Below are 18,656 nucleotides of genomic sequence, written 5' to 3'. Positions count from 1 at the left end.
AGTTTTTTCTTTCATTTAAGTTCTTTCCTCGATGTTTTGTTGTGCTCAGTTTAAAAATCATGCACTTCTTTGGTTTAATAAATTTCTAAGAATCATACTTTTTAGTGCTATTATAAATGAAATTATTTTCTTAATTTTATTTTTGGATTTTTATTGCTGGTATATAGAAATGCAATGGACTTTTGTATGTTGATCTTGTATCTTGCATCCTTGTTGAATTCATCTACTAGTTCTCATGGCTTTTTTATTGGATTCCTTAGTATTTTCTGCATACGACCATGCAACATGCAAAAACAGTTTTGCTTCTTCCTTCCCAATCTGGAGGATCTGTACTTCCTTCTCTTGACTTATTGATATGGACTAGAATCTCTGGGAGGAAGAGTGGTCATTTTTGTTTTGCTCTTTAGCTTAAGGGAAAAATATCTAGTTTCTGCCCCTTAGAACGATGTTCAGTACTGGGTTTTTATAGATGCCATTTATCATTTGAGGAACTTTCCTTCTGTTCTGAGTTTGCAGAGTGTTTTTAACCCTAAAAGATGTTGAATGTTGTCAAATGTTTTATCTGTGTCTGTTGAGATGATCCTAGTCTTTATTCTATTGATATGCTGCGTTACATTAATTGATTTTCAGATGTTCAATCAAACTTGCATTCCTGGGATAAACCCCATTTGTTTGTAATATGTAATCTTTTTTCAAATGGTGCCAGATTTGGTTTGCTAGTATTTTGTTGAGGACTTTTGAATCTGTAATTATGAGATATTAACTTATTGCTTTTCTCTTTTCTTGTGATATCTTTGTCTGGTTGTGGTATTGGGAAAAACTGACCTCATAGGTTGAATTAAAAAATTTTCCCTCTGCCACTGTTTTTTAGGAATAACTTGTAAAGCATTGTTAGTTCTATTAATGTTTGATAAAATTTACCAGCTAAGTCATATGGATTTCAGCTTTTCTTTTGAGATGTTTTAAGATTACTAAGTCAATTTCTTTACTTATTACTAATCCATCTGAGTCTTCTATTTCTTCTTGAGTCAGTTTTGATAGTGTCTTTTCAGGAATTTTCCCATTTTGTCAAAGTTATCTCATTTTTCAGCATAAAATTGCTCACAGAACTCTCTTACAATTCTTTTTATCTTTATAAGGTTGCTAGTAATGTTCCTTCTAAAGGTAAAAAAAAATTTTAAGTACACAATATTGACACTTCTGCAGAGAAAATTTGTATACCTGCTGGTGGGGACTGTAAATTACAGTTTGTTGAACTGCTCCTCAAGGACACTTAAGAAGTCAGATTCAACAGAATATAGTGGCAAATTAGATTGGGTAATAAGGAGGAATTAAAGAAAGCCCTACGTTTTTCAGCCTGAATGACAAGGAGACTACACTTGCATACATACAGGAAAAATAGGAAGGATATCAGTTTTGAGGGGAAGGTAATGAAGTTAATTATTAATTGCTATGTGTCATGGTTGTATGAGTTGTAAAAGTAGAAATGTAAGCTGATAGCCAGAAATTCAGAATTCAGAAGAGACTAATTAGGGCATCTGTGTTGAAACAATACCTCCTTAAACCTACACAAACAATGAGAGGTTTTATTTTGTTTTAGTTTGGTTTTTGAGGAGCACAAGAGACTGAACAACAACAACAAAAAAGGCAGAATCTTGAGGCACACCTGTCATTATGGAGTAAAAATAGAGAAAGACATTAATATCAGAAGCTGAGTGGGAACATTCACAGAGACAAAGGGAGTTCTAGAAATGGCATCACAGAAACAAAGTAGGGAGAAACCATAAAGGAGAGAAGAAATAGGAGCGTCAATTGGTCTATGAAATCAAATAGGGCGATGACTGGAAAAAAGCTACATGGGCCAACAACTAGGATGTTAAGTTTGGCTTCTGAAAGAGTAGTTGGTGTATCAGAAATCCATTTTTTCCAATTTTTTCCCAAAAGTTACTCCTTTCAAATTGTATTGATTACTATATTTGACTAAGCATTAATGTTTTCAAGTACTTGGTTGTATAATTCTTTAGAGTCCCAACATATAATTATTCTTATATCTCATATATATAATTTCCATCAACTGTATTTCTATGCTAAAACAGAAATTCAATATTTTTACAATATGTAGAGGAAAATGTTTATATCCTTTGTCAAATATTTATATCTCATTATATATGTTAGCAAACTGCTACCAAAAAAATAAGAAAACCAAATGGTCCCTAAAACCAAGATAAAATGTTTCTGACTAAAAGGTAATATTGGGAGCTAAAATTTATCTTGGCATAAACTTTATCCTGTGAGTAGAGAGTACTAAAATCAGACTCTTACTCTCTTGTGAAAAATTTAAAAAGGCTACATTATCCCCTAAATAGTAACTGTCTGGATGCCTGACCAGAATGTATTCCATCTGGTCCTTGGTTTAGGCAAGTAGAGATGTAAGTTGTAACAAATTAGGAACATTAAACCACATAAAAATGTCATTTTGAAACTGTTAGGACCTTCCCAGAAAACTGTGATTCAGTGAAATATGATGTGGCAGGCACTCCCTTTGCTTAGGGGACAAAGGAGCCATGGCTTCTCATGCAGGAAGCACATACTCCAACTGGAGTTCCGTTGCCCTTGACTCTTCCTGTCTCAGGATGAGATGATCACCAATCACAAAGCCATTTGCCTCTCAACAGACCTGAACACCTGAAGCTTCCACAGCAAGGTCAGATCCCCAAGCAGCCTTTCACCTGTGCAAAGATTCCCTGCATTACTGAAATTCAATCCTACTGACTGCTCCAAAGGGCTACAGATATTGTTAATGGCATTAGTCCTTAGAGCTGAATGGGACCTTGAAAAGTCTCAACCATAAAGCAATTTGCATGGATAAGAATATTTAACTTTAAAATTCCACTGAAAGTGTAAAGCATGCAATGGAACAAACTTACTTTCTTTTGCTAAAAATAAATGAGCACTTTGCTGTTTCACAGTATCTACAATGGAATTGGCTATGTTTCTATGTTTTCTTAAGATTAATCTGCAGGTAAACGACAGTAACCACTGGTCAGATTCCAGTCCAGCTTGTTTAAATTTTAGAAATGGAAGTTGTATGGCTGAAGTGCTGAAGAAGTTCTGTTATTTTTTTAAATTTATTTTTTATCCAAACCTTGTTATAATAGAAATACTTGGGAAAAAGTTAAGAACAGGAGTAAAACCTCAGGTTAATCCACTCCCTCAAAATTCTCCCAGACTCAGAAAACCAGGGTATGTGGCAAGATGAAGGCTAGGTGTTCTGAGCAAACCAGGACACGGAAGTCTGGATAGACCCATCCCCCTCTCACTCTCTAGTCCTGCTCTCCACTAACCATCTTCCTCCGTTCAATGAGATACAGCAATCGATGAGGAGATGGGAGGCGAGGACCTAAGCAGGAGGTAGTGGGAGAGGGGACTGGCAAGGACACACAATATCCTGTGCATTGTGCGAAGTCTTGAAGGCCAGGGAAAAGACCACTGTCCTTGGCAGCAGTGTGTGCTGGTAGGTTTTCATCTATTCCATGAGCTCACAGAATCAAATCTCAGAAGACAGGCATAGGAGCAGATGCTATTTCTGCAGAGGTGAGTTGCACCATGTCAATACCTACTATGAACAGCCTTGTAGTTGTACAGCCAAGAATGAGACTCAATAATCTCTCAAAACAATGGAAAATTCACACATGCTGGTTTTGAGGGAATATGGCCAAATCATTACTATTGTGAGAATACGTAGACAAAATTAAAATGAGGACTGTGAAAAAAATGTTGCCAATCAAGAAGAAGGAAAAATCATCCCCTTGAATGTGAGGCAGCAACATCTACATGTTTGAAGGGAACAATTTTCTCCTCAAAAATTTTATACCCAACCAAGTGGCCTTTCTTATGTGACAGTGGCATAAAGACATTCTCAAAAACATAAGACCCCAGAAAATATACCAAGCATACACTCATTTAAAATCTCTTAAGGAGTTCTTCCATGGCTAAGCAGGTTAAGGATCTGGTATTGTCACTGCAGCAGCTTGGGTCACCACACGTGGCACAAGTGTGAGCTCTGGCCCTGGAACTTCCACATGCCACAGGCATGGCCAAAAGAAATGTCTTAATATTAGAGATGAAGGAAGTAAAATTAAAAGATTAAAATGGAAAAAGTCTTTTTTTTTTTTTTTTTTTTTTTTTTCTTCTTTCTCAGCCACCCCTGTGGCATACGGAAGTTCCCAGGCCAGGGATAGAATCTGAGCTGGAGTTGTGACCTACACCACAGCTGCAGCAACGCCAAATCCTTAGCCCACTTATTGGGGCCAGGGATCAAATCGGTGCCTCCACAGAGACAAGCCAGATTATTAACCTAATGTGCCACAGCAACTCTAAAAATGGTGAAAACCTTGATATAAACAGTTTGGCAATAAGCTCTGAACTCAGTTCAATGTGGAGATTATACCAAAGAATTATGCATTTTGTTACAACATAGAAAACAAATACCAAAATCAGTTCTTAAAAGGTAAAATACTTAATATAAAAGAGCAATTTAACGCCAATAATTTGAGTTAAACCCTGAAGACATATTTCACAAATAAATTGCTCAGGAGTAGGCCAGTCTTGAAAATTAAGTTTATTCCAGTAATTATTTGTTATCCTTATCTTTATGAGCCTGCTCTGTAAATACAAACATTACAGTGGACAATTATTTAAGAAGCAAGCCATACCAAAGTGTTTGATAATGTGACCTCTTGTTCTGCGCCCTAATAAAAAGTTTATATAATCAATCATGTTTGAAGTTTCTTTTTCCAATATTTTAAAATAAAACAACAGGAGTTCTTGTCATGGCACAGTGGAAACAAATCCGACTAGGAGCGGGTTTGATCCCTGGCCTCGCTCAGTGGGTTAAGGATCCAGCATTGCTGTGAGTTGTGGTGTAGGTCGCAGATGCAGATGCGGCTCTGATCTGGCGTTGCTGTGGCTGTGGTGTAGCCTGGTGGCTACAGCTCTGATTGGACCCCTAGACTGGGAACCCCCATATGCCACAGGTGTGGCCCTAAAAAAGACAAAAAGACAAAAAAACTAAAAAAAATAATAAATACATAAATAAAACAACAAAACAACAATAACCACTTTTTTTCTTCTAAACAACAGGAGGAATCATCCATTTACTGGTTGATATCTAAAGAATGATAATGAGGAACACAGGTTACAGATGGGAGCATTAGAAAGGAAACCAGGCACTGGAGGCCTACCACATAGTTTTAAGAATCACAGAGTAGGGAGTTCCCACTGTGGCTCAGCAAAAATGAACCCAACCAATATCCAGGAGGATGTGGATTTGATCCCTGGTCTCGCTCAGTGGGTTAAGGATATGGCATTGCCATGAGCTGTGGTGTAGGTCACAGACACGGCTAACATCCTGCACTGCTGTGGCTATGGCTGGCAACTACAGCTCCAATTTGACCCTGAGCTTGGGAACTTATATACCACAGATGCAGCCCTAAAAAGCAAAAAGAATCACAAAGTAGCGGGTCATATTCCCACTTGAACTCTAAACCGGCCACAATGATTGCCTTGCACCATCCTGGGACTGCCAGAGTAGAAGACAAATAAAATTTTGCCTTCTGTTTAGGCAGAGAAAAGACATAAGTGACTAATCTCAAGTTCCTCATTCACGACTAGGAGTAATTTCAGAAGGAAGCTCCCATGAGTTCTAGAAGAGGGTCACTGAAAATGTAAGCATCAAAGAAATTGATAGAATCAAAAGGTGTAGTGTCAGAACAATGCCAGCACAGACTGCTCAGACTTTGAAATTAGAGGTCATGCCAAAGACCTCTCAATTTAGCAATGGACACATCAATACATAAGCCAATAGCCAAAGTTCCAATTGGATGAACAACCTCAACAAGGGATCTTGAAGACTGGGACAACCCAACCAAGCATTCACTTACCCAATGATTAAATTACTGATCACCTACAATGGCCAGTGCTTTAGGTACTGGACTACAGCCATGAGAAAAAAAAAAAAATAGTGAAAGTACTCACCTTCATGAAGCTCAGATTTTAATGAAGACAACAGTATATTTCTCTTAATAGGTAAAATATTTAAGTGCTATGTTCAAAATGCTAAGCATAAAAATAAAGCATGGGATCAATAAAAGGAATGTGTGTTAGGAAAGGAGAACTGTCCTTGTAGTAGGATTATCCCTAAGAGGAACACAGACAAAAGAAATGGGGCAGGAGGGAACCACGTGGCACAGTAGAGCAGAAGAATTCCCAGCCAAGGGCAAAAGCCCTGAGAGAGGAAAACACAGAACCTAGGAAGCGGGGAAGGGGGAGGGGCATGTGACATCAATGAGATGACCGGGAGTGACGTCATGTAGGGCTGGCTTTCCAGGTCCTACAAGGACACTGGATTTTATTCTGAATGAGATGGAAGATAATCAGAGAATTGTGAGCAGAGTAGCAACGAAATCTAAAGGAGGCCTCTTCCCCTTATCTATCTCTCTATCTGTGCCCAACTCATCTACTCTAAGAAGGGGAAGATTCCCCTCAGAGGGAAAACTACTCCAGTGAGGAATTCAAACATGCATTGGCTGAAAGGGAACCCCAAAATCGATCCAATTAGTAGTAGCAAGAGATTACTTTGAAATTAGAAGAAATATTGTTATCCTGAAAAGTGAAATGAAAATGTTCCTGCCTTTAAGGACATGGCCTCATTAAGAGTTTGAATTCAATTACAGAACAAAAGGAAGTTGAATTTCTGCCTATATGAGATGTTTTTATGCATATATATCTATTCTATTGCATGACTCATGGGCTATATGAGAGGACTTAGTTCAATGAGCACCACTAGAATTTAGTAGTAAACATTGTGTCATCAACTCATGGGAACTAGATTACTTTAATAAACAATGCCAGACCAAGTCTCCTTAGGCCTGTCCAGGACTAAACCATTTATAGGTAGCTTTCTCTCTTTTCCCATTTATCTATCTTATCCTAACATGGTGACACAAGGAAAATTCATTAAGTATAAGTTACTATCAAGTTCTGAAGGACAAAAAGTTCTGCCTCCTCATTAGGATGTTTTAAATCATTTATTCTCTTTGTCAATGACTCTCAAAATTACTGGACCAGCATCATCTGCATGATCTGAGATCTTTTTAGAAGTATGAATGATCCATCCCCAACTGAGATTAACTGAATAAGAACCTTTGGGTGGGACCCAGCAATTTGTATTTTAATAAGCCCTCCAGTTGATTCTGACGCATGTTGAAGTTTCAAAACCACTAGTCTAAGTAGTACAAGAACTAGGACAATTGGATTAGAGCTCCAAATGCCTCAGGTCAGGAATATTGAGGCTTTTAACTGGCCTTACTAGATGTTTCACCTCACCTCTACTCCCACCACTTGCTGGTTAGCTCTCAGGCATTTAAAAACATTTAAAATCTAACTGGGCTAAAATGAGCATACTTTTTTTTTTTAAATTTTTTTTGTCTTCTCTAGGGCTGCACCCTTGGCATATGGAGGTTCCCAGGCTAGGGGTCTAATCGGAGCTGCAGCCACCAGCCTACACTACAGCCACAACAAGCTGCATCTGCAACCTACACCACAGCTCACGGCAATGCCGGATCCTTAACCCACTGAGCAAGGTCCAGATCGAACCCGCAACCTCATGGTTCCTAGTCAGATTCGTTAACCACTGAGCCATGATGGGAATTCCTAGAATGAGCATACTTTATGTTTCTCATTTACTTCACTTAGGATAATGTCTTCAAGCTTCATCCACATTGTATCACATGTCAGAATTTCCTTCCTTTATAAAACTGATTAATATTCTATATGTGTATATACCATATTTTGTTTATTCATCTGCTGATGGATACTTTGGTTGCTTTTATCTTGTGGCTATTGTGAATAATGCTGCTGTAAAGACAGTGCATAAATATCTCTTTGAGACCCTGATTTCAATTATTTTGTGTACAGACCCAGAAGTGAAATTGCTGAAACAAGTGATAATTCTATATTTAATTTTTTGAGGAACTCCCATACCACTTGCCATAGCAGCTATGTCATTTTACATTATTACCAAGAATGCACGAGTGTTCCAATTTTCTCTATATCCTTATTTTCTATTGTAATTTTGTGGGATTTTTGATAGTAGCCACAAAAATGGGTATGAGAAAATTATCACAACCTTGTAAAGCAACAATACTTCAATAAAACCTTAAAAAAGGAGTACTGGCTGAATCTCAGAAAAGATAACATTTACGAACATGAAGAAAGTCTATAAATTGTAAGTGAATGTTGGCGATTGATTCATGTTACAGTCACAGCTCTGCAAATCCAGTCACTGGATGTTATACACCTCCAAAGATTAAAATAAAAATAACCATGGCATAAAAAAATAATGGATATGAGATAGTATATCTTAAAACATTTTTATTAGGCCATTTCTTCTTTGGGAAGAGAGTCCCTTGGTGTCCCTAGGATTGTGTAAGCTCAGTCAGACTATCTTTTCTGGCAGTAACCAGAGATACCACCAGGTAGACAGAAAAGACCAACCTGGAAGAGGAAGAGCTTCATAAAATACTGTGCATGGTTAGGATGGGAGAAGAATTCCAAACTAGGCAGGCTATCATCCACCCACCACCAAAATGGAGAAACATTTATGGATATATTGCAATATGTGGCTCCACAAAAGGAAATATAAAAAGATGAATGTGGGTAGCCATACTCAGAATCTTAACTTTTTATTCATTCTTATTATTGGCTAAAGGAAACAATAATTTGAAAAGCTATAGGTACTTCTACACTCATCATAGCATTATTTATAATAGCTAATATATGGAAACAACCTGAATGCCCATCAACTGATGAATGGATAAAGAAGATGTGTGCATGTGTGTATATGTGTGTGTGTGTGTGTGTGTGTGTGTGTGTGTAATGGAATATTACTCAGCCATAAGAAAGATGAAATTTTGCCATTTGTGATAATATGGATGGACCTTGAGGGTATCATACTAAAGCAAAATAAATCAATAGAGAAAGACAAATATCACATGTTTTCACTAATATGTTGGAAAACATAAATATACAAAGCAAAGACAATGCATAAATACAGGGAACAGAGTAGTGGTTACCAGAGGGGAAGGGGTTGGGAGAGGGTAAGATGGGTAAAGGGAGTCAACTGTATGCTTATGGATGGAAACTAAACCTTTGGCAGTGAGCATGCTATAATGTATATAGACATCAAAATATAATACTGTCCACATTAAAAATGATAATAAAGTTTAAAAAGTAAAATAAAATGTTGGGGGGAGCTCTCATTTACCCCAAGGCCAGGGAGCTTAAGGGTCTTTTTCTTTTTCTTTTAAAAAATGATCAAAAAAAATAAAAAATAAAAAAACAAAAAATAAAAAATGATCAAAATTATTCAAGAAACATTATTACTATGAGAAACTGAATTAGAAATATCCTGAGTTCTAAGACTTTGAATTTAGGACTTTATAATAAATGAGAAAAGCATTCCTATAGCTACAAAATGCTCTTTAGCTGCAAATTTATATAGTTTTTATTTGGTGACTCCAGATAAAATTTAATTTAATTTTCATGGCATATTGAGAACTGAAAATATGTCACTTATAATTAATATCTCAGCTTGAAGAAAGCAAGGTTGATTCTTTGAGCATTTATAATGTTCTTAGTCCCTGATCTCAGAGCAAGAAAAGTTCACAGTAACCTTGGCTCTCCCAAAGCCTAAGTGGAGTAATAACCTAAAAAGGTTAATTGCTTCATTGCAACCCAATTTCAAAATGGGCGAAGGACCTGAATACACATCTTTCCAGAGAAGCCATACAGATGGCCAATAGGTACATGAAAAGTGTTCAATATCACTAACTATCAGGGAAATAAAAATGAAAACCACATTGAGATACCATTTCACACCTGTCAGGAAGGCTGTCATCAAAAAGAAAAGAGATAATAAATATTGGCAAGGATGTGGAGACAAGAGAGCCCTGGTGCACTACTGCTTTGAATGTTGATGGATGTTGGGGTTTTTCCAGTTCTTAACTATTACAGCACAGTGCTGCTGTGAGAATCCTAGTCCATGTAAATGGTGCATATATGTATTTACTAGATAAATTACTAGGGTATTTACCCAGTAGCAGCATTGTTGGGTTATAGATTATACATATTTTCATATTCACAGGTAATGCCAAATCATTTTCCAAGTTGTTCATGTCAATTTATACTCCCACCAGTAATGTATGAGTGTTGTCATTTTTCTATATCCTTGCTATTTCTTGGTATTGTCAGACTTTTCTCTTTTTTCCCCCTAATCTGGTAGAAATATATAATAGTATCTTAATTTGCCTTTAATTTTTATTTCCCATGTTTTCATGTGTTATTGTGACCATTTGGCATTCCTATTTAACGATGTTATTGTTCAGTTTGGTCTATTGCTTAACTTTTTTTTTTTTTTTTTTTGGCTGCACCTTCGGCATGTGGAAGTTCCCCAGCCAGGGATCAAACCCATACCACAGCAGCAACCTGAGTCATTGCACTGACAATTTCAGATCCTTAACTCATTGCACCACAGGAGAATTCCTCCTGAATAATTTTTGACAATGAATATTCAGATGTAATCTATATTTTTTCTTATACTCTTTTAAGTTATCTAGCCTTTGTTTTCCATGATCTTTGGTTTCACCAACATTTTTCAGTGTAAATTTCATCTCATTTCATCTGCTTGGTGTTTGTTTGGCTTCTTGATTCTGATGATGAGATCTCCATTTCATCAGTTTTGGAAGATTCCTAGCCATTTATCTTGAAATATTGCTTCTACTCTATGCTCTCATCTCCTTTTTAGATTCCAATTAGACAAATGTTAGACTCTCATAGGTCCTCACAATGTGTGTTCCTCCGTCTGTCATAACTTTTTTTTTCCTTTCTCTCTTTTTAGGGCTGCACCCACGGCATATGGAAGTTCCCAGGCTAGGGGTCCAATCAGAGCTGTAGCTGCCAGCCTACACCAGGGCCACAGCAATGTGGGATCTGAGCCATGTCTGTGACCTACATCACAGCTCACAGCATACAGTAATGCCAGATCCTTAATCCACTGAGCAAGGCCAGGGATCAAACCTGCATCCTCATGGTTGCCAGTCAGGGTGTTTAACCACTGAGCCATGATGGGAACTCCTATCTGTCATACTTTTTATCTCTTTGCCTCCTTGTACTCTATTCTGGCTAATTTTGTTCAGCTCTAATCTTCAACTCAATAAATCTTTCTTCTGTCAGATGCATTTGATGCTAAAAATGTCCTTTGAGATTTTTATTCCAATTATATCTTTTATTTCAAGAAACTTTATTTGGTTATTTTTCAAAGTTGCTTTGTCTTTTGTTATGGTTCCTTATACTCTACACATATTTTTCAAACGACGTTATTATAAGAGATCAAAAATATTTTGTAAATCATGTCTAATATTTCATTGTTTTTAAAGTTCTTGAGAGTTCATTTCTGCTGTTTTTGACTCATGGTGTTTTGTTTAGTTGTTTTTGATTGTGGGCTTCTTACTGCCTTTGGGTTTATTATGGAAAGTCATTGAGGACAAGCAGGATAGTGGGTTCTTGCAGAGATTTGCATTTGCTTCTGCCAGGTGGTCTTTGGGACACCAACAATTTGAGATCTCTCAAAATTAAATTCTCAGTTTGAGACTTTTGACCACCCAGGTATTGTGTATTTAGGTATTTGAGGATTGGTTTGTGGTTTTAACTTTCAAAAGTTTCATTTTCCCTCCCATTCAGCACCTATATTTGAAAGAGCTGACTTTCCTTTTAGGTCCACAATTGGGGATGTATTCTTCCCAATTTACTTTTACACTCAGAGTGCTGCCACTTGGGGTCTCAGCTGTATGGGCAGGATGAGGTTGTCTATCAGAATCTTCATCATGAATAGAACTCTGACTTTGTCTCTTTTTTTTTCCAGCTATGTGAGATCATAAAAATCAATATTCATGTTAATTTATTCTAATTTAAATATCCTTAGAGTAAAATCCAGCTGCAAAGTTCCACTTAGTTTTCAGTCCCTAGACTAGAGAATTCCTTACTCTCTGGTCAACTCATTTGATCCTTTAAGAGTAATTTTATATCTTATTCAATAAGTTTAGTGGTTTTTTTTTGTACCAGGAAAAAAAAAGGTTGTATTTCTTTTCTTTTTTTTTTTTACCCTTTTTTTTCTACTGTACAGCATGGTGACCCAGTTACACATACATGTATACATTCTTTTTTCTCACATTATCATGCTTCATCATCAGTAACTAGACATAGTTCCCAGGGCTACACAGCCAGATCTCATTGCTACTCCAATCCAAAGACAATAGTCTGCATCTGTTAACCCCAAGCTCCCAGTCCATCCCACTCCCTCCCCCTCCCTCTTGGCAACCATTAGTCTGTTCTCCAAGTCCATGATTTTCTTTTCTGTGGAAAGGTTCACTTGTGCTATATATTAGATTCCAGTTATAAGCAATATCATATGGTATTTGTCTTTATCTTTCTGACTTATTTCACTCAGGATGAGAGTCTCTAGTTCCATCCATGTCCTGAAAATGGCATTATTTTGTTCTTTTTTATGGCCGAGTAGTGTTCCATTGTGTATCTATACACCACATCTTCCTAATCCAATCATCTGTTGATGGAAAATTTGGGTTGTTTCCATGTCTTGGCTATTGTGAATAGTACTGTAATGAACATGCAGGTGCATGTGTCTTTTTAAAGGAAAGTTTTGTCCATATATATGCCCAAGAGTGGAATTGCTGGGTCATATGGTAGTTCTATATATAGTTTTCTAAGGTCCCTCCATACTGTTTTCCATAGTGGTTGTACCAGCTTACATTCCCACCAAGAGTGCAGGAAGGTTCCCTTTTCTCCGCCCTCTCTCCAGCATTTGTTATTTGTGGACTTATTGATGATGGCCATTCTGACAGGTGTGAGGTGTTATCTCATGGTAGTTTTGATTTGCATGTCTCTAATAATCAATGATGTTTCATGTTCTTGTTGGCCATCTATACATCTTCTTTGGACAAATGTCTCTTCAGGTCTTTTGCCCATTTTTCCATTGGGTTGTTGGCTTTTTTGCTGTTGAGTTATATAAGTGGTTTGTATATTTTAGAGATTAAGCCCTTGTCAGTTGCATCATTTGAAACTATTTTCTCCATTCTGTAAGTTGTCCTTTTGTTTTCTTTTTGGTTTCCTTTGCTGTGCAAAAGCTTGTCAGTTTGATTAGGTCCCACTGGTTTATTTTTGCTTTTATTTCTATTGTTTCTGGAGACTGACTTGAGAGAATATTTGTAAGGTTGATGTCAGAAAATGTTTTGCCTATGTTCTCTTCCATGTACTGGTTTTCTTTCAAGTCTATTTTATATTCTGGTTGGCTTATTCCATATCTAAAGAGTTCTACCATCCTGCCCATCTCCATGTGATGACAGAGACAGAGATGGAAGGGTTGCAACCAGGGATGCCATGGATTTCTGGCAAGCCACCACGATTAGAGGCAGGGAAAGAGTCTCTTCTACAGATTTTAGAGGTAGGATGAGCCTGTGGACACCTTGATTTCAGACTTCTGGCACTCAGAACTGTGGACAGTGCATTTCTGTATTGTAAGCTATCCACTTGTGGTAATTTGTTATTACAGCTCTAGGAAATAAATACAGCCCCTGTTCAAAATAATTCATTTAGAGGACAAGTTTCTCTAAAATAGACGATCATCTTATGGGCTTGATAGTGTATGTCCTGGGAAGAGGAAAGGCAGGAGGAAAAACCTTTCTCAGTGTTCTTCCTCCTGTTTTGACAGGCAGTTAGGAACGTTCTGAGTGGGTGTCCTATTATTTGTACATGCCCACTGATGTTTCACAAATAGGCATCTGAAATACTTTCTAAAAAGATTTAGTGTAAGTTTGTTACATGTGGGAAGGAATACCTGTGGGAAGTGATACTATTTTCCTGTGATACTTGGGAACATTGTGACAACTAGAAAGCAAGTTGATATGGTGTTGCTTCTTCGCTAATAAAAATGAGTGCCAGAGCCCCACTTTGGCAACTAATAGCTGAAAATAGCAAGCCAGTGCACCTAGGAAAACTCTCATGAGGACAGCATGGGACTGTTGTATGATTTCCAAATCCTGGATTTCACAAACAGTCCAGAAAAATATTCCTTGGAGCTATGCATGTAGTTAAGATCAGCAGTATTTACCAGAGAACTGAATTCTATTAGGAGTTAAGCAGGCAAAGGCGGAAAAGGGTTTTAGGGTAAAAAGAACCAATCTAGGCTCATGACTTTAAATTCCACTTATGTGGACAACTCCCACATGTATATCCCCAGACCAGATGTTGCTTCAGGATTTTAGACTCATGAGATCAACCACTTAGTTGACAATTAAAATGAAAGAATTCTTGGTAGTTTGAAAACTGATAGAAGTATTTAAAAAATATAACAGAAGTTTGGGAAATAAAATGGAAGACACTGCCTAGAAATAAGAATGAAAAGTCAAAGTGAAAAAAATTTGAGAGAAAGAATAAAAAGTTGACCACCTATTCAAGAAATGCAATATTCTATTACTAAAATTATAGGAAAAGAGACAAAAGGAATAAAGAAAGGGAAATTACCCCTACAAACCCCAATAAGATAATGTAATAATTTTCCATACTAAAAGTAATACACAATCTCTATATAAAAAGGATCCATGAATGCACAGCAAAATAAGTTTTTAAAAAATCTATACCAATGCATATCATTGTGAAAAATGAGATCTCCAGAGATAAAGGTGAGATCCTTAAAGTTTCTAAATAGAAAAACAAGGTATTATATGAATGAACGGTTATTAGAATGGCATATGGTACTGGACTTTTCAAAATAGCTATACTGTATGCTCTAGAAAATAATTCATTCAACAGCGATTTATTCAAAACTTACTCTGCACCAGGCACTAGGTTAGGTGTTGACAATAGAGAGATGCCTTTTAAATTCTGTGTGAAAATAATTGCCTACCTAAAATAAGATGTTCTACTTAAGCAGACTAAAGTGTGTAAACAACAGCAAATATACCTCTTGTCAACTCTTGCTCAAGAAGTTACTGGAGCATGTGGAACACCAAAATAAAGACTGTAAACCAAGAAAGAGGAATTTGGGATTTGCGGATAAAGAATGTAGATGAAGGAACAGACTTGTCAGTGTGATTGATTGGAAGGAATGTCTTGGGACAAAATAGTTCATACTCAAAAAGGGATATTTGAGTGGGGGAAACAGAACTCATTGATTATCTATAGTGTTTAATTATTTTGAAAAGAGTTTTAGAATCCTATCAATTCTAAAAATCCAAATTGCAAGTATTGTAAATAGTAGCTCCTGAGAGTGAGAAAACCTTTTTTTCTTTCCCCAAACCCATGGCATATGGAAGTTCCTGGGCTAAGAGTTCAATCCAAGCCATAGCTGCAGCAATGCTGAATCCTTAACCCACTATGCCACAGCCGGAACTCCAAGGTACTTTTATCATTACAAGCTCTACTAATATTTGAGTCTTTAAATTTTGATAATTTACTGCATAATAAAAATTTTTATTTCAACATTTTTAGAAGAGCTGAATTAAAACAAAAATAGGCCAGTTAAGACAAAAACAAGTTAGTATTTTCCCTTTTTTTCTTAAACCTAACTGAATTTCAGAAAGATGAATTTATTGCTTTGCTTTCAAATCATCATGATACTTTGTTTTCCAACATCATTGCTACTGACTACTTAGGATATTTTTAATAGAAAAACATCAGTTTCCACACAAAGAAAAGAAGATTCTGCAAGGTTAGGACCAACGTCAAGGTTAGGACCTCCATAAACAATTGCATCATGTTAGGCAGCCTATATTTTCTTAAGAAGGAAGGTAACATTTTCTTTATCAATGCAAGCCAAAATAGGCTATAAATTATACTATGTCTGTGTCCCGGTTCACAGAGAACTACAATCCATCTGGAACCAAGTAGGAATGGGGCTATTTAAAGACTCTCTGAGTCAATGTAAATTATAGTGAGAAAAATATTTCCACCTTGCTGCACTCATAGTTCTGGTCAATTCCCTCCTATACTTTGATACGCTTGGCAGCCAAATGACTGACTACCAGATACCCAGAACATTTTTATATTTATTTCCTAATAAATAAAATTCAGTAAAGGTAATAAGAACCAGGGTGAAAAAAAGGTGGTTTTGTTCAATTTCAAGTCAAAAAGCTACGTCGGTGTACAAATTTCCCAGTGTGCTGTAACATCAATGTGGTGATAAGCACATAGAAAATTGGAATTATAAATGTGTTGAGAATATGAGTACCCTTTTCACCCCAAGAAACTTGAATTCAAAGATGGTTAACCACAGAAGTGAAAATATCTTGGGTGGTCGAACTCTAAACATTTGTGCTCAGTGCATTTGGCCAAAGCACAAAACCAAGAAGTCTGTTATGATGGATGGTGTCTTCCTAGAAAATGCTTGGAGTTAAGCAGGTTGCTTTAAGTCAGACACAGTGAAGTAACTGTGGCAGGAAACTCATGGAAGGGTTTACCACGTACTCGGTCATAGCCAGCCCTTCCTCTATGAGGAGGTCATTAATAGAAGCCAGCCTCCTTTGAAAAGCTCTACTCTTCCTTTATTCCTCATACCAAATACTGAGAACAGTCCTGGATGCTATATAGAAAGCATACTAAGAATCTGAAAAGTGGAGATAGGAAGGCAGGTAGCTAGGGCTCTCAGGATCCAAAGGACAACACAGTAGCCTCATATAGCCCAGATTGGGAGCTAAGAAGATGGCAACCTGGAAACACCAATGAGAACAGATGAAAAAGGAACCCCAGGAAAAGCTTTCTCTCTCTAGACAAAGTACAAGGAAATAGGTAGCTTCGTAAGACAGATGACTTTTAGATAATAACTACGCTGTGACAGCCAAACACCACAAGAAAAAACTGTGGTTCCCTCTTTACCTATACCCAAAAAGCTGAGCTGAGAGCTTAGAATCTCACCTGCCCCCCCCCCCGCCACACACACACAGAGCTATGACAAGGTGTCCCAGCCCCCTCCTCCCTCTTCAGTAGGGCCGGGTGATGTTAGAGAAGGAAGAAGGAAGCTGGGACTTGAATTCCACCAGGCCATAAAGAAGCCAGTTCTCCCCAAATGGGTGCACAGGTTCTGTGCAATTCCTATCAAAATGCCAGTAAGATTTTGGTAGACATAGATAAGATTATCTCAAAATTTATATGAAAAAGGAAAGGGGTAGAAAAGCTAAAACAATTTTTAAATAAGAAGAATAAAGAGGAGAAATCAGTATGCCTGATTTCAAGACTTATTAAATAGCTGTGGTCATCAGAGAAATAAACATATGCATTGGTGGAACAGAAGAGAGAATTAGATCCACCCAAGCATGCCCACCTGATTTTGACAAAGGTGCAAAAACAATTCAATGGAGGAAATGTGGCCTTTGCAACAAATAGTGCTGGAGCAGTTGGGCATCAATGGAGTTGGGGTGGGGGGGAGGCCTTGATCTAAATCTTACACCTTTCTACAAAAATTAACTCAACCTGGATCCTGGACTTGGACTTAAATATAGGAGGCTAAACCACAGAGTTCTTAAGAAAAAGAAAAAAAGAAAGAAAATCTGTGAGATCTACGGCTAGGTAAAACATTGTTAAGTCTGGGTTGCTGCACAGGCATGGGTTCAATTCTTGAACTGGCTCCCATGGGTTAAAGGATCCAGCGTTTCTGCAGCTGCAAATGGGACGTGATTCCTGACTGGGGAACTTCCCTATGCTCTGGGTGTCGCCATTAAAAAAAAAAAAAAAAAGTGCTTAGCCTGGGCACCAAAAGCACAGTCCATAAGGGGAAGAATTTTTAAATTGAACTTCATAACAATGTAATACTTCTCCTTTTAAAAAATTTCTCTCTCCCCCACAATCGTCCCCTTGCCTCACTCTTTACAAATGATTTTAAGTAATGATCAGTAGGTATGTTCAATAGTGTGTGCATTAAACTGGCTCCCTTTAAATCATCTTCCTCTCCAGCTATTTCTGCACAGCCCCCCTCTGCAGCCTGCCTTCCAACACACCATCCATTTCATCAGATTATAACTTATTCATATTTCCCTCATCTCCCACCCATCACACTGACTTTCAAATGGGTACTTTTTAATCTTTGTCTCACAAACCAAATTTTCCACCCTCTTTGTTTGATTTTTATTTTCTAACTATGGGGTTTGTTACCTCTTTCTCCTTGTAATTAAGTATCTTTCCCACACTTTGAACCTTCAACTGCTTTCCTTTGGATTTTTCTATTTATTTGCAGCATTTTAAAAATTACATAAGTAATATGTAACCAATACTTGCTATACAAAATTCAACGAATACAGAAGCAGTCAGAGAAAAAAATATGACATTCTCCATTTTCTCACCTTCAATCCCATGTCCCTCCCCACAGTTAACACTGCTAACATCTGTCATGCATTCCTCCACTGTCTTGTCATCTTTCTACACATTGGCAAATATATGTCATATTCCACATACAATATTACACTAAATGTGGTATCCTGGAACTTCCTTCTCCATCTTATCTGGGGATATTTCATGTCAATGCCCACAGGTCT

This window comes from Sus scrofa, chromosome 2 (assembly GCF_000003025.6).
Source record: "Sus scrofa isolate TJ Tabasco breed Duroc chromosome 2, Sscrofa11.1, whole genome shotgun sequence".
NCBI classification, from domain to species: domain Eukaryota; kingdom Metazoa; phylum Chordata; class Mammalia; order Artiodactyla; family Suidae; genus Sus; species Sus scrofa.
The sequence above is the reverse complement of the archived record's forward strand: the minus strand, read 5'-3'. Positions refer to the sequence as shown.